The sequence below is a fragment of the Leptidea sinapis genome, chromosome Z (genome assembly GCF_905404315.1).
Source record: "Leptidea sinapis chromosome Z, ilLepSina1.1, whole genome shotgun sequence".
NCBI lineage: Eukaryota > Metazoa > Arthropoda > Insecta > Lepidoptera > Pieridae > Leptidea > Leptidea sinapis.
Genome location: NC_066312.1, coordinates 21,048,227 through 21,075,016, shown reverse-complemented (window position 1 = coordinate 21,075,016; position 26,790 = coordinate 21,048,227). Strand labels below are relative to the sequence as shown.

The following is a 26,790-nucleotide window of genomic DNA, read 5'->3' as shown; positions in this document are numbered from 1 at the left end:
TTTATTCCAATTTAGCGCTAGACAGGAAAGCGACCATTCACAAACAAAGTTATCAACGCTTTACCATTAACTTTGAATGTAGTTTGACGTTCGAAGAATTGTAGTTGTGTAATTTTTGGAAAAAAGTTATCGTAAGATAACTGTATATTTAATTGTGCATTTTTAGTATTTTTTGTAAATGTAAAGAAGATAAAACAAGTCTTAGACATTGAACAATAGTTTGTGCAATCAGCAATTTATTATAAATAAATTCTAGAATCTATTTTTTATATTTATTCACTTTTAAAAGCGTACACATTATTTTAATGGGTATTGAAAACACTTAGGGAACTATTGCTAAAGTGTAGTGTTAGTTACTAGTTTAATGAAGTTATGATCACGCTTAGAATTTATGTCAAATAGTGTTGAGCGTTATCAAAGAGCTTGCAGTAAATTAAGTTATTGAATGATGAAGTATTCAGATATGACTTTATAAGCTTACGGATAGTTTTAGTGCAGTTGAACATAATATTATTTAATAGATGGTAAAGATAAAATCTGGTCATGTGTGCGTCGGTAAAGCTTAGATACAGATTATATATCCTGTGTGTTTTTCATTGGTTAAGAGATATCCTTTGAAAGTTCGTTGCAACGTAGGTACATATCAAGCTTAGTATTGTGATCCGCAATGATCACATTACATATTTAAAATAACAGAACATGTATACATTATATACTAATTGGAATAACAAAAAATTGTTTTGGTTAAAGTCTGCAGCACCTAATTTATATATATATATATATATATATATATATACAGGGTGTCCCAAAGTTATGGGACATGAAGGGAAAGTACCTTAAATATCGTAGATAGGGTATTTTACTGAAAGAAGACTTTTTACAAAAAAATACTCACTTAATTGACTACTTTCTCATATGTACATATCATAAAAGTAGGGGTGTTTTTTTTTACATTAAAGTCGTGTCGAGTCCCAGACGAGGCAAGTAATTTTTAGAAAATCTTTGAATGCAGAATTACTAACTTTTAAAAATAACATAAAGTCTAAACCTAACCATATATACCCCACATGTATGGGTTTGATGAAAAAAGTATTTTGAGTTTCAGTTCTAAGTATGACGAAACCCCAAAAAATTTTTTGTTTCTATTTTTGTGTGAAAATGTAAATGGGTTTCATAGAATACATCTACTATCCAAGTTTCAACAGTGATAGTTCTTATGCTTTTGGAAAAAAGTGGCTGTGACATACATAGACAGATAGACATACATGACGTATGAGGGTTCCGTTTTTTGCCATTTGGTTACGGAACCCTAAAACTGACATTATTGAAAGAACAGCTTTCCCTAAACAGAAAATAACATCTTCAAATAAATCGAATGAATGTAGATTTGTTGGAAAAATATTGAATAAGACTTGTTGTCACTACCCTCACTTCGTTAAGGTTTATTTTGATGATATAGTAAGTGGTAAGAATAAACTCCTTACAATTTAAATAGCAAAACTTGCTAAGTCAACATTGGTCAGTTCAGTTCAGTTTTTTTAATAAAATAAAAAAAAAAAACAGTTACTCGATGATACTCTTGCACAGTACTGATGTTTTTTTTAAGAATAAACAAATATTTTTTCAATATATGCATTTATTTTATATAAGAGGGGTAAAAAGGGCTAGAGGCGCACGTGTTGGGGTCTGGGGAATGGTAAGTTAACGGTCTAAGAGATCCTTTGCCAGACAAATTTCTATTTTTATAAAAAAAAACATGGATGAGGAGAGACAAACGAGTATCAGATGACTCGTTTGTGGTCATCTGATGATATGTTATCATTTGTTTTGTAACACCAGAGGAATCACATCAGGGTTGCTGATCTTACAAATATTAGAATTATCGCAAATATGAATTCGAAAACAGTTTAACTATTACGTCGCGGCCGAGAATCGAACCGGAAGGAACGTGGAGAAAGTTTATTTCCTATTGCACCACTGACTCTGAATACAATATATAAAAAATCTGTGTGAACTTATGTACTTATGCACGCAAGAAGTTATACTTCTTTGGCCTAACGAAGTAACAATCATTAAAATAATTTACTCCTCGCGCTATTCTACGTTTTTAGAAAGAACATTTTTGTAAAAATCTTGCAAGGATGGCTTTGACAGTTAATTATTAGATAGTGAATATGGTTGTATGGGCTTGAACACTTTGCTTGTCCTAATAATGGACGAAGAAACCAAAAAAAAAAAAAAAAAAATAACGAATGACGCAAATGTCAGATAATTTTAGAAACCAACTTCAACCTGTTATTTTGTGTTACACATCTTAAAATTTCACTCTTATCATTGTTTCATTACGCGCCTAAAGAAGTATAACTTCAATAATTCAAAATAATAAAATTATTGGTAAAAGAAATTATTTATATTAATAGCTTTGTATTAATCTCTTAAACTGGAACATACGCCTTATATGTAAATTGATAGCGGCTGTTCGTGTTGAATTGTAAAAGTAAATATGACTTTGTTATATTGTTCCATGTCATCACGCCCTATCATGCCCAGAATACCACGCACTGTATTACATACAACGAATTTAATTAATCTTAAAAGTAAATATTTATTAATAAGTTAACAAACAGTAAATGTTATATATACTAAATATTTTTTATCACAGTACAGTTACAGTTTACAGTTACAGTTTATGTCTATGTGCGGTTGTCTCACCACTTCCAATGCCGTGAGCCTCTTGCCCGTTTGCCTCCTCTTATAAAGAAAAAAATTGGATTTTACTAGTACTATGAGGACTTCAGTATTTTTATATGGCTAAGAATTAGTTAGTAGAATTTACTGAAAGGGTCAAAAGATTCATTCCTTAATATTTGTTGTTAGATTATGTAAAATTAATATCCATCAATTACTTTCTGACCGTTCGAGTAAGCCTTGTACCGTCTTGAATAACCGAAATTAAGTTGGTACTACTTTAAATTGTTTATTATAAAATTGAGCAGAAATATTATTAAAACGCCTAGTATAATAGTATTTAGACATCAATATTTTCTTCCAATTTTTAGTTAGTTATGATGCGTGTTTAAATGAAATACGATCAAATAGGCAAACTTTTATTGCTAATATTTCTACAGAGTTAAATTCATTCATGACAAAGTGCCTACGTTTTGGGAATTAAATTCCTAAAATATGCAAATAGACGACAACCCAAATGTATAGTTTATAATTTTAGGATTATTAATTAATCTTCGGGGATTTGTAAGGTCGTAAGTGAAACAAGTTTGTCAATCAAATAAATATTTTGAATTTATTTTAGGGGAGCTATCAAGTTTTAGCTTAACGTACGCCTGCTAGCCTCACAAAAAGGAACACTGCGGTGTAACAATATGTTTAATAATTAATATAAGAATAGATAAGATCCTAAAACTATAGGATATCATATAAAAATTACACCTATAAAATATTACACTTATAACCTTGAAATGGATACACATGTCACATGATCAGAAACAACAAAGATAAATGTGCTAATTGCAAAGATAAAAATAACAGAACCGAGACAACTTTAAAAGAATGAAGGATACCTACGAATTACATTTCATATATTATACAAATATTTTACTTTGATGATTTAAGAAAGCAAAGCCAATGGAATATTGGTCGAGCGTACTGAAATACACTCACTGTAGAAAATTGGAGTGGCCTATTCTTAAAGCCATGACATTTAACGACGAAAATAATTATTACTCAAATTAAATGATAAGTTAAATAAAGTTTATACAAAAGAAAACAACTTGATATCAAACTTATGTGACTTACTTAATCTAAAAGCTTCCATTCTTATTTTATCTAGAACAATTAAATATAATAAAAGCACAGTTATGGTATAATAAATGTAATTTTATACAAAAAGTCCACTTTATTCCAATTGATTTTCATACAGGCAAGATTCTCGTTCACTACGTCATAAGTTTAGTTTAGTTATTAGTTCGCCATCTCTCTTGGGTGTTTCCAGGATATCTTTACTTGGGTTATATAGTTATTTGTTATCCGGATTATTCTAAAAGGGTCGATAGGGACCTTGGCAGCGTAAAAATACTTTTATAGCTGAGAAAATTAATATTATTGTTTATTGAATTAGTTATTTGGACTTTCTACCTCCGAGTGAATTAATCATTAACAAAATATTATCTATTTGTAAACATTTTGCATATTCTTGGTTTATTATTAGGTGTAACTTTATAACAAGTTTATTTGTAAGGCCGCTTAAATATTTTTACAAATGAAGGGTGCCCGCGCCTTAGTCCGCGTATTTATTACATTTTTGCTTTTGAACCATTCTGAATGAAAGAAACACGAAATGTTACGGGGAGCTTGCGAATAACATCAGTGAAAACCGCCTTTATTTCTTGTCCTAGGGATCAACAAGAACAACGAGTACATTTTTTTACATTAAGTATAATGCCAAGTGAACGATTTTATAATGTGTGGCTTATCTCCTTTATAATGATTCAAACCGTGAATAGTTTAAAAAATGTTCTCTTATAACAATACAACTCTTAGAGCACAACACAACAAAATGCAATACAATTTGTAACTGAAATTTGTTTTGTACAACCGTATATTAGTCTGTTTATTACTCGATTTTACATTGTATCTTTTCTTATTGCTCTTAGCTGTGTTAGTTTTCCCCGACGTGAGCCAACATATCTTAATCCCCGCCTTCAGCAGAACAAAGTCAGTTTATTGCACTTCTCTACGTAGATGCAACTTTAAATGTTTTTTTAACCTTCATTATGTTAGTTGTTCACTATATTAGTTGTTTATGAATGAACACTTGAACAAAAACCCTGAAACGGCACAAGTCTCGTGTTATTAAAAGTCGGGAATAATCTTGGAAATAATAAGACATAATCCATACTTTATTGTTTTGTTTTTAAATCAGATAATAGAATTACGAGCGTGCTAATTAATTGTTGATTATTTTACTGCTGCTGGAGTAAATAATCTCTTTTTATAAATAATAATAATTTGTTATTTTTAAACTGATATCAAAATTAACTTTTTGTATAGACATGCTAAGTAAGTAAGTCATAGTTTTTTTACAAAAGCCTATGGCGGTTTTTTATCAATACTCCGTATTTTCATGGTTACTTTTTTTCCATAAACTATGACATATTTATAAAGTATTCGAATAATAAAAGGCTGTATAAACAAATAGTTCAGCATATTCACAAATTAAACGCATTCATACCCATTTCTATTTTTACCGAATATTTCGGCGTTGTCCGTTAATAATAAAATTCGACGCCGAATGCTCGGGGATTAATTGTAAAAGCTCTCAAATATAAGCTGATGAAATGCTTACATGAACGTCGGGGGCTGTTCTCCATATAGGATTAATGAATGTATGAATATTGTTAATATTCTGCATCGTCATACGTGTCATGGCTTGTGTTTAAAAGGGCACGAGCTCTTAATAACAATATTATTGTATTTTCTTTGATTAACGCGAGTGTCGCAGAATAAAATTAAAAACTTTTTAAAGAATTAAAACACGTCTAATTGTAACTGTGTTTACTCACTAATATCAAACTCACGTCACTCTAAGTCAGCTTTATGTGAACACATAACAGACCGTCCAAACCAATGCATCTGCTTTGACCAACCAAAGGTTTAGCAAAAGAGAATGAATTTCTCCCAAGACCGGTACGTGAATCCATTGAAATTATAAAAAAAACACCCAGAATTCAATAGAGAAGACAGGCTTAAATAATCTAACACCTGGTATCCAATAATCTCTACATTAAAACCCAAAACTACACATACCAAAAAAAGAAGAGGACACTGTTTTCAAGTGCCCCCTAAATAAAAATCCCAAATGAACACTCATCAAACAGACTAGAATGAATTTTTTTAGCTTCGATAATATAAACGCTATTTGTTAAATTTGTTTTATTTTAGGTAAATATGTACACATATATTTACCGTCCTATTCATATACTAAAAAGAATGTTGAAAATTACGTCGATTCAAACCATGAGCATTATTGAGCTGCCAGCCCCGATATAGGCGCAATATTGTGCGGGTAGTTGGAATTCGAATGGAATGGAGAATACGGCATGCAAATGTAGATGACGTAACATGTTCACTATAAATAAAAATAAATCTTTTCGAACGTTGAGTTTCTGGACGACCCATGTAGGCCAGTGGTTAGTGACCCTGCCCACTAAAATATGAGTGGTGGGTACACCCCACTGTTAGTTGGCCTAGTTATAATTTGTGTAAAAGTGTATCAATATTAAAGACTATTGATTAATCTTATTTTAAAAGAATGGGAAACGTACAGGATTTCCACGTATATAGTCACTCATCACGATATCTCTGGAACCATTAGAGCTAAAGACTTGAAACTTGGTAGGAATATTCTTTTCACCGAGTAGAGGTCAGCTAAGAATTCCATTCGGATTTTCCAAAATTCAAGAACAACGTCTGTCGGGTCAGCTAGTTTATTATATTGATAATAAATCGTAGAATTATTTTACAGCATCTTTAAATGGGCACCGGATGGATAATAAATTCCGTTTTTCCTCTTGAAGATACGAACCCCTAAAATCCAACTTTAATTAATATATTTTCAGCGCTACTTCTCGTAATGCACATATTATTTTGTCTTAGTAATTACCCAACATGTTAAATCTCGTTTAAAGGTGGCAAAAATGATGTGATATAAATAAAAGGTTAGATTTAAGTATTAAGATTTGCGTTTTGAAATTGTCTTCAAATTATAAATGAATCAAAATACTTTGGATTAAATCTACATTTAAACCGCTTTTGGTTTATTTTTGCTTGTTTTAATTATTATAATTGACTTAATACAGATGTGTTTAAATATTTCATTCTAATAAGATAACGAACGGACATTTTACGCTACAAATGTTAAAGCTTAGTCCCGTTAATAAGATTATAAGATACATTTTATCCGAAAAGGTTAATTGAATAATAATATCAATAGGTCATTTTAATCGAATAATAAAGAGACGGTTATATATCGCCAGGTGACATTACATCTGCCCTGTTCAAGTTCATGTCCTCTTTATCAAGGGCTAGTTTAAAGAACTCGTTGAATGTCATCTACTGTCTTTATACGGGGAGTGTTTTCATTGTTGCAAGAATCAGGTTATACAGCTTTTCGAACACGAAGAGCTGTTTAATCTGACATTTCTGCTGGCAAATTCTACTATAGTGAACTGTAAATTGTTTGCATCATATTGTTTAATTTTTTTCTGATCAAGACCCTAAATACAAACTTTCATGGATTTATCTCCGAAAATTACGAATTTCCATGCAAAGTTTTATCCCTTATAAGTAGCTTATGTCCCTTCCAAAAGTCTAGTCTATTTTTGTACCAAATATAATCTAATTCGAATTCAGAATTAGGCGTGAAAACGTGACTTTATTTAGACTTACGTACGAACTTTCATCCCCCTTTTTCAACACCTCATTGTCGGAATTTTCGAAAACGCTTGAACAAATATTTATTAATTTTTTATCAAATGCCTTAATACAAAGTTTCATGGTATCATCTACGATAATGACGAACTTCTATACATACTTCCAACCCCCTATTCAACCCCTCTAATGCGCAAAAAAATAGCCTTTGTCCTTTCCCAAGCTCTATTTTATGTCTGCAATAAATTTTATCAAAATCGGTTCAGTGGTTTAGGCGTGAAAGCGTAACAAAAAAACTTACACTAAAATAAAATTCAAACATTAAAAAAAAAGATCAAACAAACCTTTAAAGAATGAATGAATACTTTCAAAGGATGTGACACAACCTGCATATAACTATGAGACAGTTCTGTATTGTGCTGGCAGCTTTGTTGTCAACATAGGGAGACATCGCGACTGTTTAGAGCGTCTCGGTATGAAGTACAATTAATCCTCGCTTTAAAAGCAATGTTACTCTTTGTGCAATACGAAGTGTAGCTTATCTCACTTACTGCTTACTGTGTATAACGGTTTTGTGAATTGAAATTACGCAAAAGCTGATTTGGAAGTTTATATTTTATGTGATTTTAATAAGGCTATATGTATACCAGATTATTCTACCCGCCATTTCGTTTATGTGGTCTCCAATTATGTGTAAGTACAGATAATGAGTCTGCTGCTATGTACCTTCTTAGTTATGTGGAGCCAATTACCTCAACAAATTGTTCTTAGGGCCATAAACCGAAGTATAAAACACACGTGCATAATAATATCACACACTAATGCATAATAGAATTATTCCTACAAAGTTAAGTTAGTACCAAACATATATATATATATTTATATATATATGGTACAGGTCAGGGTCTTCGAGGTTGTCCATTTTTGTGGGCATTTAAAACGACAGTTTCAATTAACAAAGCTTTTACCTTAACCTAAGCTATAACAGCAATAAGAACGTGGGAAATTACACCGAATCATCTTCGTATTCGCTTCTTGACTCGACGTTGTTGACTACGACAAATATATTACATAAAGATAAGAATATAACATAATGTGATAGCTATCATAAAAGGACCTAATATATTCTGCTATATCATAACAAAACAACAATATAATCCTTCATTAGTTCCAGCAACTGAGGTCCAGATAAAATTGTTTGCTGCAAATTATTTCTAGTATGAGTTATCTTCAATTTCATACCCAGTTTGTTATCAAATGACGACGAATGTAAGCCGAAGTAGTCCGGTGTTAAACGGACCAAAAACGTTTATAGCTAGAGCCTTCAGTCTCGAGCTGGGACACTTAATCATTTTCCTTATCATTACATTATAAAAGTTGGGTTTTCTTGATGAAAAGCATTTTATATAACCTTGAACTTTCAAATTAACTACTTTGTATGTATATGGAATGCACAATTACCTGAATTAAATAATTAATATTAAAGGTTGGGCTTTCTTGATAAAAAGCATTTTACATTAATAATAAATAAAATATTCAATAATATTGGCATATTTTGAATTATTAAATCATCTTCTCAGATCGGAGGCATAAATTTTTAATGATTGGTCAGTTTTGAAGTAATTCAAATCCTAATTTTAACATAACTATTTCAATTTGAATTTGAATAAACAATATTGTATTTATAAAACCTGGCTACATAATATATCTTGAGTGGTAAATCTTATCTAGAGCATCGATCATAATTTTTGTAACTACAGGGGCAATTTGACGAAATTTAAATTATTTCGATATTTCATAAAGTTTCATAAGAGGTAATATAGCTTCTCTAATAACAAGTTACATTAATAATTAAAAAATAATATATACATTTAAAATATCAAGTCAGTTAAAAAATGTTTAATAATAAAATTCGCAAACCTGCTTCTTTACGATTATTAGTTATTACTTAGTTCGTTTGATTTCTTTGAATAACTTTAAAAAATAGCATCTCACGTCGTTAGTCGATATGAATTACATACTCCACTTGAAAATTATTAAATTATTATAACACATTATTAGTAAATGAAGCTTTTAGCGTTGTAAAAATAAGTATATAAATAAAGCCAAAGTCAATAAAAATCTTGAAATCTCATATCTCTCACGTATCGACGCTCATTGCTTTCATACAAATTTGCCTCATTTACGGAGCTGCCAAAATAATTTACTTTATTAGCAACCTGGGTGAAATTCGCCCCTAAATGTCAAATATTCGATACAGTAGTTACGTTATAGCTGTAACAACCGGAGCGTAATATCAGTAGACTCAAATTGTAAATTTGGCGCTCCACATAATGTGTTAGATAATTGTACTTGGTCATGATTATGTGGAACTTTACGCATACTCGTACCATCAGATATTAAGTCAAATTCACTTAATTATACAGAGATGAAACGATAACAAGTGTCTAATTAATTTCTATGAAATCGTCTATCTATCAATAATAATTATAACACAGAAATTATAGTAAACTACTACAACATTTTAGAAAAATATTCAATCATGGAGTGAATTATTATTAGTATATATTATTATATGGCAATATAGCGTTTGCTGGGCCAGCTAGTATATTATAAAATTCTCGTGTCACAATGTTAGTTACCTTACCCCTCCGAAACGGCTTTACTGATTTTTACCAAATTTTATATGCATATTCAGTAGGTCTGAGAATCGGCTACTATCTATTTTTCATCCCCCTAAATGTTAAGGATACACCAATCTTTTTTTTTTTGGACGAAATTTTTTTTTTTTATTTTTTTATGATACAGCATTAAAAATACATACAACCCTAAATTTTAAACCCCCTACGATCAACCCCTATTTTTGTATCGCGATTTTTATATTATTCTGCTCCATCCACAAATCAGCTATAGGGTTGCATGATGGCAATGGATCAATACTTACAATAATTGTAGTACGATAAATTTGGTAGGTCTGTGAATTAGTTGCATCTACTTTTTACACCCCAAAATTTTTTTTATTACTTTCTATGGCAATACGTTTGCTGGGTCAGCTAGTATTAATATAATATTACCAGAGAGTATTAACACTTTGAGCTTATGTTGTTTCAATTTTAAAACGTGTCATGTCAGTGTTTTTTTTTTCATATTTCTGCTCTTGTAATATTTTGAATAATATACAAGAACTGAGGCATACTATTTCGAATGGGTGGTAGTTTTTTGACGTTCAATAAGTCATTTTGAATCTTATTTTGAATAAAAATATTTGAAGTTGAATTTATACATAATAATGACAAATCAACAAACCAGAATTTGCATCACGTAAAATATTTTGTTTATATTTATTGGATCAGCAACGAAATAAATAGCAGTCACAGTGTTACTTACATTACATTATTTATAGAATCTTACTGTTCCTAAATTAAAGGTAATCACAACATGCTTTGTGTTGCATAAAATATAAAAAATAAAGAAATATTGTACATCAGGTAATTTGATGTTACATATTAACAAAAACTTCACAATTTAATTTATAACAAACAGAATACCTGTGAGCTATGACTTTGAATTATAATCAGCAACTGTCTGCTCTGTAAATCTGTTATTCAATTCACAATTTAAATTCGTAAATATTCGTGAATTTATCATTTCTGTCTGTTTTTGCGGCGAACAAGGACATAACTGGTTACATAAATTTTGAATTCAGGATTAAGCACAATATAATATCTTTTTATCGAATTGAGCACGTAATACGTTCTAGTCACCTGGTGGTAATGTGGTCTCTAATGCCAAAAAGAGGTTTTTTTTTTAATGAAAATAAGAGATGAGACGTGACAGGATGTTCAACGGATGGTAATTGATACGCCCTGCCCATTACAATCAAGTTCCGCTCAGGATTCTTGAAAAACCCAAAAATTTCTGAGCGTTGAGACATAAGATGTTAAGTAATTTTCCCATTTGCCCAGTAATTTCACTAGCTACGGCACCCTTCAGCCGAAACACAATAATGCTTACACATTACTGCTTCACGGCAGAAATAGACGCCGTTGTGGTACCCATAATCTAGCCGGCATCCTGTGCACTGACACTGCTACACAAGAGGAATCAAACGAATTTTGCCAGAGGTTAAGTAGTTGTAGGCACTTCTTTTAAAACTGCGGTGCCTTTTTCTGTATCAAATAGTAACCAATCAATATGTTTCAGTTTGCTTACAATGGGGACTGTAAGTATTACTAGTCTGTTGATAATTAACATCAAAAAATGTTTGTTTTATAAAAACTCAGTACTGCTATTAGTGCACAGGCTGTATTGTATTTCTTGAGATAATAAGTTATATGTCTTTGTTATTGATTGATAATGTAAGTAGTAATGATATTATTGTTGCGTAGAAATACTACATTATCAATACTTTTGTTAAAGTTTAATCAGTGAATTGTTTTTATGATCAAAATATATAAATAATAATATTAATAAAACGTATCTAAGATGATCAAAAGTATTTGAGATACTTGTTACTAATAAATAATTGAACTAACAGTGGTTCTTAAGTGTTTTTCTTCAGTTTACTGTGGCATTAACTATATCATAGTTTATTTAATATTCACTGCCACCACTCCTAAATGTGAAGGAGTTCCCAGCGGTAATCAAACCCTCAACCAAGTAGTAAGAAACACTCTTCGAGCAAACTAATAGACTATTCTAGTATTTCCTATAAAAGCTTTTATGGTCCTTAAATGTTTATTTTAAATTCACAGACCCGTCCACTATTAAATTCATAGAAGGAATCCATAAATATAATATGTGGGACCAATAGGAGTATTCTATGCCGGTACAGCTTTGGCAAGGGAAATGTAAAGTGAGCCAAATCGTTCACTGAATGATTTCGTTGAATTTGCGCACTGCTCTCGTATTCCGTTCGTTGGGCTAGGCTTAGCCGGCTTGTTTACAGCCTGCGTAAATATTTGAATATAATAACTTTGGATTAGTCGGCTTAGCAAGTTGACTTGCTTGCTCCTTGTAAGGTTGATCAACTGCTTAATACAAATGCTCGAAGGTTTTAGAGATTTGTTTCTGAATCTATGTTTCCTGTTCCAATTTTGAGTTTGGTGAGGTTTTTCTAAATCTTTGAGAGCCGTTGACGGAGATGTTTATTCGTTTTTATTGTTATGTAAATATTGAAAATAAATTGTTAGGTTTTTTTATATGGATAGATATTAAAAGGCTGATCATATGTGTGGAATTCAAGTATCCTTTGTATCTATAATAATTAATCCTAACAACAGTTCTTTATTGGTGTAATCATGAGACTTCATTCAGTATTGGTTTATCTCTTAATAGGGCCATATATTTATTCATTATTTTTGTTAAATATATCTTTAAAAATATTAGATGCACTGAAATAACATTAAAATATATTTCTTCTGACAAGTATCTATGTTTCAACATTTGAATATGATTCCATCAATGTTTAAACAAGCAGCTTAATCGAAGAAAACTTATTGCACAAAATCATATAAAAGATGTAAAGCTTTCCGGAAAAAGCGAATATTGAAGCTAAAACTGAGTAATTATGACCATATTGTATTAAATTTGAATTACAAAGCACTGCTATAACCTGTATAGTAAGTATAGTAGAATGAAATCTATTAGTATACATACATACACATCGAGCTATAGGAAAAAAATATAATATAAACTTCATTGGGTATGGTACCGGTACAGATTCACACACACATATGTTATTTGATGTGCTTTATATATATTTTATTTCACAGTATTTAAAGAATCCTAGTTCATTTTCTGAGATAAAATTAGATAATATTTCACCCTTTAACAAGAGCTATGTCTAGTTTCCGCCCAAACCTGCCACACCATCATATACATATATCAGAAGTTAGCTAGTAGAAGCGTAGTAGACTTACTAGATAAAGTAAACGGAAAGCTGTTATTTTCATTTTAATAATGTTCACTTATTTATAATTTTTATCTATTATTATCTATTATTAACAATACATACAACAATAGCCAGGGTTTGAAATATATTTTGTTAATTAATAACAATAACTAAAGTCTGCTTGATATTGTTACTGCTCGTAATATAATAAAATAAATGTAGAATTTACATATCCTTTCCAAGAGGATTCAGAAAGAAAACATTACGGTTAATAAAAATTCCTTTATACTGTGCAGCAAAGTATGATGTCGTTAAAGATAAATAGATTTACCTGTTGACAGTTAAGAACTCCCTTAAGCTAGACAAAGTATTTATGGGAAATAATGCGTTATTTATAAAAGCTTTGTCTAGAAATTTTGTAAAAGCTTTACTAAGTGGATCAGATAAAAATTTAATTTATTGTCAACATTTATCTAGAAGAGAATCAAGTTAAGATGTCGTATCTTAAGAAGCTAAAATACGTAAAAGGTTAACGTAAAGTTTAAGCATTATTTATATCTCGAATGAAGGCGCTGGTCACGCGTTTTTAGATCTTTTATATCAGTGAGAAACAAGCTCGGAACCTTTAGGTTTATTGAATGTTTGTTTTCATCAAGTCTATTGGGTGTAGGTAGTGGTTAAGTTTTCACTAACTTGTAATGTTTAAAACCATATTTTCACTTTTCGGTTTCTAGTTTGTGATTTTTTTTTTCCAACCCCTGACACTTGTTGATGTTATCCATCCCGAAAAAGGTATACAATTTAAGAATAATGTCATGAAGAAATATTATCTTAATTACCTGGATCTGAAGAGAGTCTGAATGAGTAGGAAAAGTAGTTAACGAATTCCGAAGTTCATCACAGATGTTTATAGGAAAACAAACTTTTGCAAACTTTAAAGTTTATTTTATAGTGTCAAAAGCTGCATTAAGGTACAGTACAGTTTATTTAAAATAGCGCTTTCTTAATGAGGAAGACAGCCTGCATAATTATATCATATAATATGAACTCAGTGATTGTCATTGATAGACGTCAGTCCTTATTGAGTGGCTTAGCTACTCTGGTCACGTCCTTTGCTCCGGCATCCTTTAATGTGATCTAAATACACGAGAATACCAATAAATCTTATTCCTTTATTACACTATATTATATTTATAACTTCATATTACATTGTAAAGTCAATCATTATTAAATGTTTATGATAGCTAAGATCAAACTCGTTACATTTAAATGTATCAATCCTCGGTTTTTGTATTGGAATAATTTCGAAAATCCTAACACTTGATTAGATTAATTATGTTACTCGTTGGATGGTACAAGCACTAATTAAATATTTATTATTACTAAACATAATGATATTCATCCAGCTTTAGAAAAAGATCCACCAACCTTTTTTTTGTTCTGAATCATATACTGTGGTCTAAGGTTAAAGCGTCAAACATTGTCTTGTACATTTGCTATGATTTGTTCCCTTTCCATCTGTCTTCATTCAAAAAGGCATTATTTAAATAATTTTTGTATTGATTAAGCTGGTACGAAGAAGTGACAAATGGGACCATCGCCGATTTATGATTCGTTCAAAGCGCACCGTATGCCTTTGAGAAAAAAAGTATATTGTGCGCTAACGGATTGCTCACGATAGTATGTTGAAGATGTCATTGTCGCGACGCCCGATATTATACTTTATCAGAGTGAACTCACAGTAGTTCTACATATATCCAAAAATGTCTCAATATTCAATTGAATTGAATAGGTATCATGAGATTTTTCGAGTTGGATTCTTACTTAGTTGTACTGGCGGAATCCCACAATGGGTGACCGTATATGTAATAAAATAATTTAAAACTGAGTCGTATATCAAGAATCTGTTGTCAAATAATAATACTGAGTTTCTATCAATAAGCCATTAAAGGCTTTTAAATATAGATTCAATACATCTCTTTTCGAACGTTTCGAAACTTCACGGAAAAACATTTTGAAAGTTATAATTGTTTCTCAGAAGTATTTGTCGTGTCACAACATTTCAAAGAACACCTGCAAATACTTTGCAAGTTACGTAAATATAAAACAACACTTAACAATGAAATACCTTCAAGAAGAAATTTTCATTCTTCAACCACAAAAGTTATAATATAAGTGAACATTTTGAATTTTCGATAAGATATACTGGATGTATCTTATTAAGGATGTTATATTAAAAAAATACTTACTTTAATCTTAAACTAATGAAAAAGTACTTTAATTTGTAAGCATAAAAAATATTTTAACTACGTTATTGATGCATATTTGGCAATATATTGTATACTTGAAAAACAAGATTTTCATAAAAACGGTTATCTAAAACCCTAACATAAATATTATTAAAGTTTTATTAAGGCGGATACATCAAAACACGATTAAAAACAGTTTTAAAATAAAAATGCCAGCGGAAGTAATTTCTGTTTCAAAAAGAAACACTTAACGTTGCTGAGGGCAGGTTAAATTTCGCCGGCCTTCATTTGCTTAGCCTTAATTATTAAGTAGACGGCAGCTTTTAGTGAAGCTAAAAAAACTTTAGGTGAAAATTGCGATTCCAGGCCGTAGCGATGAAATGTTTCAAAGTTATTTTATCTGTGATTCTGTTGTAGGTGAATTTTCTTGATATTTTATAAAAGTTTCTTTTTTTTTTATTTACAAAACCCCTTGACATTTTAGGTTTCTGTGCTTAAACGTGTAAAAGGAATTCTCTTAAGACGATTTCATTTGTTATATCATGTCACATTTAGATGATACAGATCTTAAGATCCCATCTTGAATTTAATGTCTATATTTTTTCCATATTTCTTAAGTCAGGAGTGATATTATTTCAAATCAGCAGATAAACCAAATTTGATAAAATGAAAATGAATGTTTATGCATAATGTATGTATATGTACATGGTACAAAGGTGTATCTTTGTCAGTGTGTTAATCTTATAAGAATTTCTGTTGCCATATAGCATCATATATATGATAAGAATATATATTGAGTTGTTTTTTCTTTCCTTTAGAGAACATAATAATATAGTTATTATCATGTTGCAGCGCTTGCATTACTATCTAGCCTTAACTTAGACTAATAAGTAATTCTACTTTAACTTAAACGGCTAGACAGATTAAACTAAGAATGTGTTCAATAACACATTTCTTAATGTCATTATTAAGGGGAAGTCACATTATTCCTGTGTCTTTTAAAATATCACTATTTTTATATTATGTTACTTCACTAGCAATACACTAACTCAAAAGGTTTTGTTCGTTTTAGACTTCTTACTATATCAGTGTTGTCAAGGAGCTGGATTGCCTCGACATTCACGTTAAGGAGAAGTCTATGTTGATGAGCTTCAGCATATTTTTTGATAACGTTGTCAACAAACACAATACGTTGAATGAAACAGTTTTTGCATCGCGTGTGGAGTTTCTTTAAAATAATACAGATTTATAATAATAATAATTCTGTGATAATAAGAATAAATATGTGAAAGTTAAAAAGCGACGTTCACTGTGGCTTATACTTTGAGGACTCACTTTTTAAATAAGAGTTTTTATTTTCAAAGTCAAAGTCAAATTAACTTTATTCAATTAGGCTTAAATTAAGCGCTATTGAATCATCACTTTCAATATTTCTTTTAAATTACTTAATCTACCATATATTTGGAAAAAGTTGAGCTTGTGAGAAGAACATACAAGATCGTATGTTTAAAACTGTTTGGTGAACATACATTGCTACTTTTATCAAGCAAAACCATCTTATAATGAGTATAACTGTAAAGATCCATCGTTAATTGGTTTCTTCAAGTAACTTTTAACTGCTTTTTATAATTTTAAGAGGATGATGGAGTTTTTAAGTTGATTTGTTTTATCTTTTTTTTTCCGACAAGCATAAAGTGAGGTTATTACTAACTTGATCCTTCGCTTTTCTTTTCAAACTTCTTCATCAATGAATTAAGAAAATAAAGCCAATTTAAGCTCCTAGCGTATATAAAATCACTCTTTGAAGATGTTATTGTAAATAAGTAACCTGATCTCTGTCACTTGATCTAACCATACACCACAGATGCTTGTGTTTGTGTACGATAACAACCGATAACATATCAGCATAATAAATGAAAGAAAAAATAACTGAAATATATATATTATTCATAAAATAAAAATATAACTTAATATTAAAAACTTTGGAAGATGAGGAGGGTTCGAACCCACACTTCGTCTCGAGGACCAAATTTAAATCTGCCGCGTTAAATCAAAAGCTCTACATAATGTAATAGAAATAATATGTCGAAATATACCCAGGACAGGTTGCAGATGTCTGTTTGTCCAAAACAACATCAAAGGTACGATGACGTCTGGAACCTTTGTGAGTAACATTCGCAACGAAACTTTACCAAGCCATTATACATCACATCTTACTTCATTTGATCAAACAGAGAGTTGAAATAATTTAGTATTTGCAAAGTTAGAATAAATAGTAAGTTAACTGCCGTCTGTTTGAGTTACCAAGCTAATATACTTAATACTTCAATTGCACCAACTTTATTTATTTCATCGACAAATTTATTCAATATTTTGTTTTATTTATTTAGATTGGGTAGTAAGCATTTTATTCTATTACAACGATATAATAAATGACGAAATTTAAAAGGTCTCCGAATATGAACTATGATTATTAGTTCTAGTTTTATAAAGTTTCAAAAATAAAATTACTTGTGCTCTTCTTATTCCAATTATTATTAAAATGAATAAATACATTATTTGACAATAAATTTTTTGTTTCAGATTTTGAATGAATCTCACAGCATGATTATTTACTAAGTATAAAAAGTTTTGTAAGTACTTTAACGTTTCAGTGAAATTATTGACAACTTAACCATATCAACGTAACTGATTTAAAGACTGAAATAAAGTTAAATTTTCAATTTTTAATTCAAGTTAATATATTTATGTCATGGCAATGATGCTTAGCTTTGAGAATTCCTAAATATCTATGAGGAATACTACTCGTATATCTGAGCTGTGGTATAATGTAACTAACTATTAATTTTATTTTACAATTTCTTCAAATTTTACTCATGTGATTCCAGAAATACATTTTAACTTTGTTTCATTCTTTGTAAATTTTCACGAGGCTAACACTTTTTATTAAAGAACGTTTTTTTATGAAAACAAGGGACGAGACGTGCAGGACGTCTCGATGATGGTAATTGATACGTCCTGCCCAATACAATACAGTGCCGCTCAAGATGATTGAAAAACCCAAAAAATTCGGAGCGGCACAACAACTGCGCTCGTAACCTTGAGACATAAGATGTCAAGTCTCATTTGCCCAGTAATTTCACTAGCTACAGCGCCTTTCAGAACGAAACACAGTAATTCTTTCACATTACTGCTTTACGCCAGGAATGTGTAAGAATTACGGTGTAGGTGTGCAAATGAAGGAAAAATAACAAATAAATTGTAGTTATAAACTATTTAACATACTGAATTTTTTTGATATTATGTTTATAACAAAATATTTTCCTTTAACGTTCTAAAGTGCATCAGAATTTTATATAGTACAACCATCCTTATTGCCTTGAGATTCATACTATCTGCTATGAAATTGGTAGATTAAACACTGAAAGAGCATTAAACCTAAAATTAATTTATCTAAAACATAAAACATTTCTAATATTGATATGGTCACTATAATATGTCGTTAGATTAGCTACTTACATTATAACTTAACAAAGAAGGACCCTTAAATTGGGATGAATAAATTGACGGACTTGGAATTACATGGATCTCACCACATTTTACGGTACAAGAACTGAGTTTGCGAGACTGATTTTTTGATGGCATCTCATTTCTTTTTGTAGATAGTCCTACTTTTTTCCTTCTCAGTGCCTTCTACTTCTTGAATACCAACAACGGATTTTGTTACATCACGTTCTCTGTCTTTTGAGTTTTTCATATTTTTGTAGTTACAACAGAAATGTTCAAAGCCCAAAACCTACCTCTATGGGATAATCTTGGAAGCTTTGGTGTTACAATTTTTGACGAGTCTAGAATGTATAATCTTATTAGTCTATTGTATACATAAATTGAGTATTCCTGCGCTATAATACTTCCGAAGTGCAAATTAATTAGATGTAAGCCGCCCAGACTTGTTACTCTCGAAAGTGCCACGTAAGCTTGCAACACAAACACAAAGTGCATTAATGTTATGTTAAACTCTGCTATCCTATATAAATATATGCAGTTCGTGTTTTAGAAAACTGAACCGAAATAGCATAATATTATAGTTTTTTCTTGGTTTATACACTAAAAACGAATTATATTCTAAATTTTAAGCTTCTGTATCTGCTGGAAGAGCCTTGATGATCAGTCAGACAGTCAGTGAGTGACAAAATTAAGAAACTTTGACTAGTTATATTAGTTAAACTCTGTAGTTTATTGTTGTTAATTGCATTCAATTTGAAGCTGTGTTCAAATTGAATACAATTCGAAATACCTCGGGTTTATACAATGGTTGCTTGGTTATTGAATGCTTCTAGTTTTATCCTCAATGAAGAAAAAGGGGGTCGAAAATCGGTTGAACTGCTTCGAGAAAAGGATGGTATGGCGGTATGGCTTGTTTCTGCTCCACTGATTGGCAATGGTGGAAACACTTTGAGCACTGTTCTGAGCATTATGATGACAAGTTTGACTGAGCCACTGATATCAGAATGCCGCATCACCTTAAAAGGAGCAAATTTTTTAATATTTAACGCAAAGAATGTGACGTCTTTATTATTAGCTTGAGGATAAATTGAACGAAGTTCAGATTTCTATTAGTCGACATAGAAAATAAGAGAATAGTGTTAAGAACACTATTCTAGGTCCATTTCTAATTTCTATACGAAGGCTTAGAGAACTACAATTTAATTGTTGTTTATTGATATATACTTTAAGTTTACTTTTTTTTTAATAAATGGAGTAGGTACACACTTGCGTAGAGATAATTTGCACCTCGTGGTACGAAATCACGAACACGCATGATATATATATCATTCTGAAACTACAGATCAGATTAATGATTTTTAATAAGTCTTAACGTATGATTTCTTACTAAACATGGTTGTATAGAAAGTTGTATAGGTACTTTAACGTTCCATTCAATGTCCTCGATATAAAGACTGAATTCAAGTTGATTTTTGTATTTTTAATTTAATTCAATATCTTTATACCACGGCAATGATGTAAAGCTTTGAGCATTCCTATATCTATGAGGAAACCTATAACTGAGCCAAGGTATAACGTTATATACTATTTATAATTTAAATTGAAATATCATGTTCAAATTTCACATATATGATTTCCGAAATACTTTTTAACTTTATTTCAGTCTTTGTGAATTGTTAACCCCATCACATTTTATCTCCTTTTGAACTTGAATGTCGCTTAAAAACACTCAAATGACAATAATATCAAAGTGATGTAGTTAAAACTGTATACGATAGCTCTTGGACTTTATGAATTTAATTAATGATTGAAAATTAAATATTAATTTATTATTAAGATAGAGACGCTAGTAGCACAAATCCCGATGTTTCACCATTTGACAGCCAGGATACCCATGACAAATAAAAGTTAACGTAGGAAAAATAACACATAAATTGTAGAAAGACATTATCCAATATACTAAAATTTTTGATAATATTATGTAGTACATACATAATATTCCACATATTTTCACGGCAAGAAAGTTAAGCTTATATAATATAGTGTATATAATTAACTATTGTACTTCATTGTAATGGGGAGGGCGTATCAATTACCATCACCTGAATGTCCAAATCGTCTCGTCCCTTATTTTCATAAAAAAAGTGTTATGTGGACGATTCCCTTACTTTTGCCCGTTTTTTTTACTTAAATATTTAATATTTTGAACTTTATGTACTTGGAAAAGCATCAGGTTTTTAAATAGTACCTAGCACCGTTCATATTGTTTTATCAGTTTCTTGACATTGATTTTTTCTGCTATGAAATAGGTCAACCATACATTTACCGAGAATTAATTCTTTGGATTAAAGTCAAATAACCTGTTTGATTCAAGTAATTCTCAACTGTAAAATAATAACTTGTCATGCATAGTTTTATTGGAGTGATACGGGTAAAGTAATTGGCAATGATGGAAATACTTTGAGCACTGTTCTGAGAATTGTGACGACAACTTTGTCTGAGCCACTGATATCATTTTAACCGCATCACCTTAAAAGAGCTGAATTTTTAACAAAGAGAATTTGATATTTTTACTGTCAGCTTGAGGACTAATTGAACGCTGTTCAGATTTCTACTAGTCGGTTTTTTCCTAAAACATGGTTGGTCTTTTTCGAATTATTGTTTCATTTGTTTTTTTCCTTCTTACATTATGGCCTTAATTTTATTATTTAGAACAGTGTTAAACGTTCTTAATTTTTTTTTAAATATTAATGAAGGACAAAGTTGGGTCACAAATTCAAGTGGTACGTCATCAGCTACTCACGATATTCATTAGTAATATAATGATAATATTTGAGTTTCAAAATAATACGAAATACGAACACACTTATAACTTCAAAATATATTAAATTAACGGAAATAAGATAGACTAACAGAGAAGATTTACTCTTTTTAAAACGACACCTAAAGACTTAGAAATGTATGATTATAACATTCCGTCTAAACTGTACATAATTCGATGGATGAAATAATTTAGTTTTTGCCTAGAATATGTAGTAAAGTGACTTGCGCTTTTTTATGTTAATTCTTTTTAAATTTTTCTGATACATATTTTTTAATTTACTGCTATAAATACTACTTTACTTCTATTTTACTTACTTTGGTTACTACTATTTTATCTACTAGGTTACTTCTATGTTATTAAGTAAAGTATTTATTTTTTCGGTGTCTTAGCACAGGATTCCGTGAAGCATTATTTGTTTTAGTTTAAAACGCTCCGTAGCTAGTTAGATTACTGAGCTAGTGACTTAATATCTTCTGCTGTACATAATTATGGGTTCAATCAAGAGTTCTGGGCTTCTCTGAATTGTAATAGACAAGGAACTTATGATAAGCTATATCACTCTCTCTCGCACTCATTAAGAATACGTAATGTTAAAATATTTGAATGCATTTAAACCTGTGATTATTGGTGAATCTTGCTAGATACAAAGTTTCTTAAGTATTTTAACGTTTCATTGAAAGTTGTATAAACTCTATTAACAACTTATCCACGTCGCTGACCTTGATACTGCTAAGATTTTTTGCTTAATTAATAAAATTTATTTTGTTTTTATAATTCTAGTTAGTTTTTTTTATTTCATGGCAAAAAGGATGTACACTATAACTGATCCATGGTATAATGTAACAGTTGGATTTTTAATTTGAGTTTTAAATAATTTAGTTTTAAAAATCGCATACATTGTATTTTCTATGTGAATGCAAAACTTTATTGTTTGCATAGCCAGTTTTAATCCTTTTAACTTTTCATCAATCTGGTATAAAAATTTCGCATACATGGCTTGAATTAAAAAAGAACTCCGCGGTGATGTAATGTAAACTGAACGTTATCGATATTTTTTTTACTCAATAAATGTAAAATATTAAAATTCACTCCTAAATCGCACAATGTCTTTAGAATGCCAATATTCTAGAAATTATAAGATTTGCGATTCGATTATCTGTAAATATATTATATACTTACCTTAAGAAAATTATTGTTCACGAATTAACGTGAAATATAATATATTCATGTGGACCTAATTGGAGCAATGTGGAACCGTCAATTATAGATTCACAGGTCGTCCCATTTATCCGGTACGGAGGTTATATTGTAGAATGTTTGATGAAATAGTTGCTCTGATTTTGTCAAAAGATTCTATTTAAGAAATAAAACCATTTATTTCTAGTGGATGTAAATTTCTACTAAGTCTCAGATAAATTATTACAGTGCATATAATATTATAGACCAAATGAGAAAAAATCCAAATATATACACCAAATACATTGACACGCTCCAGTGCAACATATCTCACTTTTAAAATAACATTTTGCAAACACATTCTTAATTAACATAACCCAGTGAAGGTCAATTGAAATTTGTAGTAATTTATCAGAAATTATAACAACATAATTTTAATTAATTAATAACAGTTATTAATTTGAAATATCTCCAATGTGCGATCAGCCTTAAAGTATTTTAACTATGACTTAAGGGCCATATTTATGTAGCATTGCCAAAGCAAAGGCTATCAAATATCGCATATTGTTTTCACAATAAAACAAAACCAACAATAATAATTTCTCAGTAACATTACCTCGTCCTCATTATTCAATCCCTCTTGCAGCCTTGCATCACTCGACTCAACAGAGCACCATCAGCGATTTTTAGCATTATATTCACTAATTAACGTATTTTATTATTTCAATAACACTAGAAAAATGGAGAACGAATACTTTTAGATTATATACCGAATATAAAATGGATTTATCATTATATAATAATAAACGGATGCGTATTAATTTGAGACAAGAAATTGCGTCTGTATAATATTATACAAAGTACACAGATATCGTTAAATAATATAAGATGTTATTATTTAAACAACTGTCAGTCGGTAAGGCTTTAGCTTAAAAATTTATAGGTTTTAATCTTTTTGCGTGGATCATCTTTTTATTATGTAAAATTACTAGGCACAGCTAGATATCTATAGCGGAAAGATTATGGGTACCACAACGGCGCCTATTTCTGCCGTGAAGCAGTAATGTGTAAGCATTACTGTGTTTCGGTCTGAAGGGCGCCATAGCTAGTGAAATTACTGGGCAAATGAGACTTAACATCTTATGTCTCAAGGTGACAAGCGCAATTGTAGTGCTGCTAATTCAATAATCCTGAGCGTTATTGCATTGTAATGGGTAGGGCGTATCAATTACCGTCAGCTGAACGTCCCTTATTTTCATAAAATAAAAGTGTAAGTTTCGTAAAAATAATCCAGTTCAAAGATAACAGGCAGCAAATAGACAAACTTGTAAAAATGGTTCTATAATAAAATTTCGCGTGCATTGATTAAATTCTTTTTTTAATTTTATTAATTTTTGAAGACCAGCTTAAACGAAAAAGCAAAACAGTGATAAAAATTATCTTATGAAATAATCCAGATTATGGCGCTACCAGTTCTAACATTTGAAAGTGTGTGTACCATTCCTTATGCTACTATTCATAGAATTTAGTGAAGTATGTAGTTTTAATCCTCACTCAATGATATGTTTAATGATCAGTCTAGTGTCAATCTAGACAAGTAAATTTTTTGACGTCCGTTAAGTGATTTTAAATCACTTAAGTTAAAATAATAATATTTGAATTTGAAATGCGACTTAAATTTTTTATTCTCTCTATGAAAATATTTCTAGTAGTAAGATGAAAGCTACATTATAATTTCGTAGCTACCTACATAGTCATGATGAGTTTTATTGGAACAAAATGAGAGTAACAATCAGGTACCACTGAATAGCTTCCATGGCTCATGAAAGACCGAACATTTCTGTATAATTATAATACTGAATCATATTCCAAACAAGGCAATTTAAATCAATTATAGCATCAGTTGCTTTAATCCAGTGTAAAATATTTACTTCGACTATATTTATTCTCTACTTAAAAAGTGTACAGGATTTTTGTTTTCTGTTATAGATACTTTCAAAACACGTCTGTTTAAAGGTTTTTTGAAGATGCTTGAATCGAAGATTTCAAATAAATTCTAACATAGAAATGTAATATTGAATACCTATAAACTTGGTTATAGTAAGAAATTTCCGCAATAATAAAACTTGAAAGATATTTTAAATCTAAGTCTGATTGTACAGCCACTCGGCGCAAATTAGGTTGTAGCTTCTCAGGAAATTACCTATTACCAACCATTCCTAGATTGAACGCTGCATCTTATATGTATTTAGAATATTTTACTATGGATATTTGATTTAGTTTGCTTATTTCTCAATCATAGAGACATAGCAATGGATTGTTTTTTGAGTAACGAAGTCCACGAAATTACTCGTGACTTTTATGACCTTATCATTAGATTTTGATTTCATTTTCATTGGATTAATTTGGTTTGCATGAACTCATATTTATAATTAAAAACATACAGCTAGCTGAAATTAAATGAAATATATCTTTACTGCACACCACAAAATAGTTAAATGTAACAATAATCGAGAATACATAACAAGCAATAGGCGGCCTCTTATCGCTTAAGAGCGATTTCTTTCAGGCAATCTCTAGCTGCCTTTTAGAATGGTTCCAGACATTGGGGTTTTGTAAATTAGGACTAAACTGCCTCAAATTCTAAAACATTGGTTTCTTCTATATGTCAAGAATAAATATAAGAAGTTAGTCCAGTCGATATAGTTGTTTATGTATCAAGGCATCCTTTTAGTCCGAATCTTCTCAATTATATACGCAACCCCAATATAAGCCAATGTTAACATAAAGCTGAAACTCTTTGTGATGAATGAATATTTAAAATGGTTTGAACGTAATCTCTCAGTGTAATATCATTTTTCAGTCGAGTTATTTGATCAATCCGTCTGCGAGCTTCGACCGTGGTACAAAAAAATAAATGAAAGTATAGAAAGAGGTAAATTGAAAACTGTTTTGATTGCTCGCAACGTAGTCAACATAATAACTCAACTCAATAACTCAACACAATAACCTGGATTTGGCTGCAAAAACTAATTGCTTTTCTTTGATATCTAAATAAGTATTGGTTCTATGTATATATACATGTGCTGACACGGCGAACCTGAAAAGGTGATGTTTTTATTTTTATTTTGTTTACTTGTGCTCGCGGCTTTGTTTGCATGGAATTCCGCATTGGATGAATGAAAATCGTTGCATTCTTCTATTCTTCTTAAGTTACCCCTTCTTTTTACAAAATTGATTGTACGGGCACAATGGATTCTGTACTCTATATATATTAGGGCCTCGTTTGATAAATATAGATTAATTAGATAATTGGTATACAATAACCACTATGGGTAAGGCGGGAACCATATTTTCAGACGTGAACATCGCGCCTTTGTCACTGACGTGAAGACGGCAGCGAGACGGCGCAATACGGACATCTATCGTGCACAACTTCAAACCATTACGACAAAACTCTGGCGCAAGGCGCACGTACCTTTTGATTAAAATAAAACCTTTTGTAAAAATATGACACAAGTTGTAAAACTACCTAATTATAATATATTTATAAATAATTTGTGGACGTTTTACTCATTCGCTCACACCATATGTGCTATGCTTTCCACCTCAGTAATCTAACAAATCTGTCACTCTAACTTTAATAAATAATAAAAATGTTGTATCAAATACTGTTTAAAAATAATAAAATTTGT

The 26,790-nt window shown here is 30.5% G+C and overlaps 1 protein-coding gene across 3 annotated transcripts in view; it reads left to right on the top strand.

The window, feature by feature from the left end:
- Window positions 1–26,790, top strand: part of LOC126978689 (leucine-rich repeat-containing protein 4B-like) — a 96,891-nt gene that overhangs the window by 16,420 nt on the left and 53,681 nt on the right. The window contains exon 1 of one of the 3 annotated variants that reach the window (XM_050827693.1): window positions 18,173–18,221. The exons of the other annotated variants lie outside the window; for them this stretch is intronic. The gene's annotated coding sequence lies outside the window, so the exon portion shown is untranslated. Of the gene's footprint in view, window positions 1–18,172; window positions 18,222–26,790 lie in introns of those variants that run through there. 3 annotated transcript variants of the gene reach the window in all.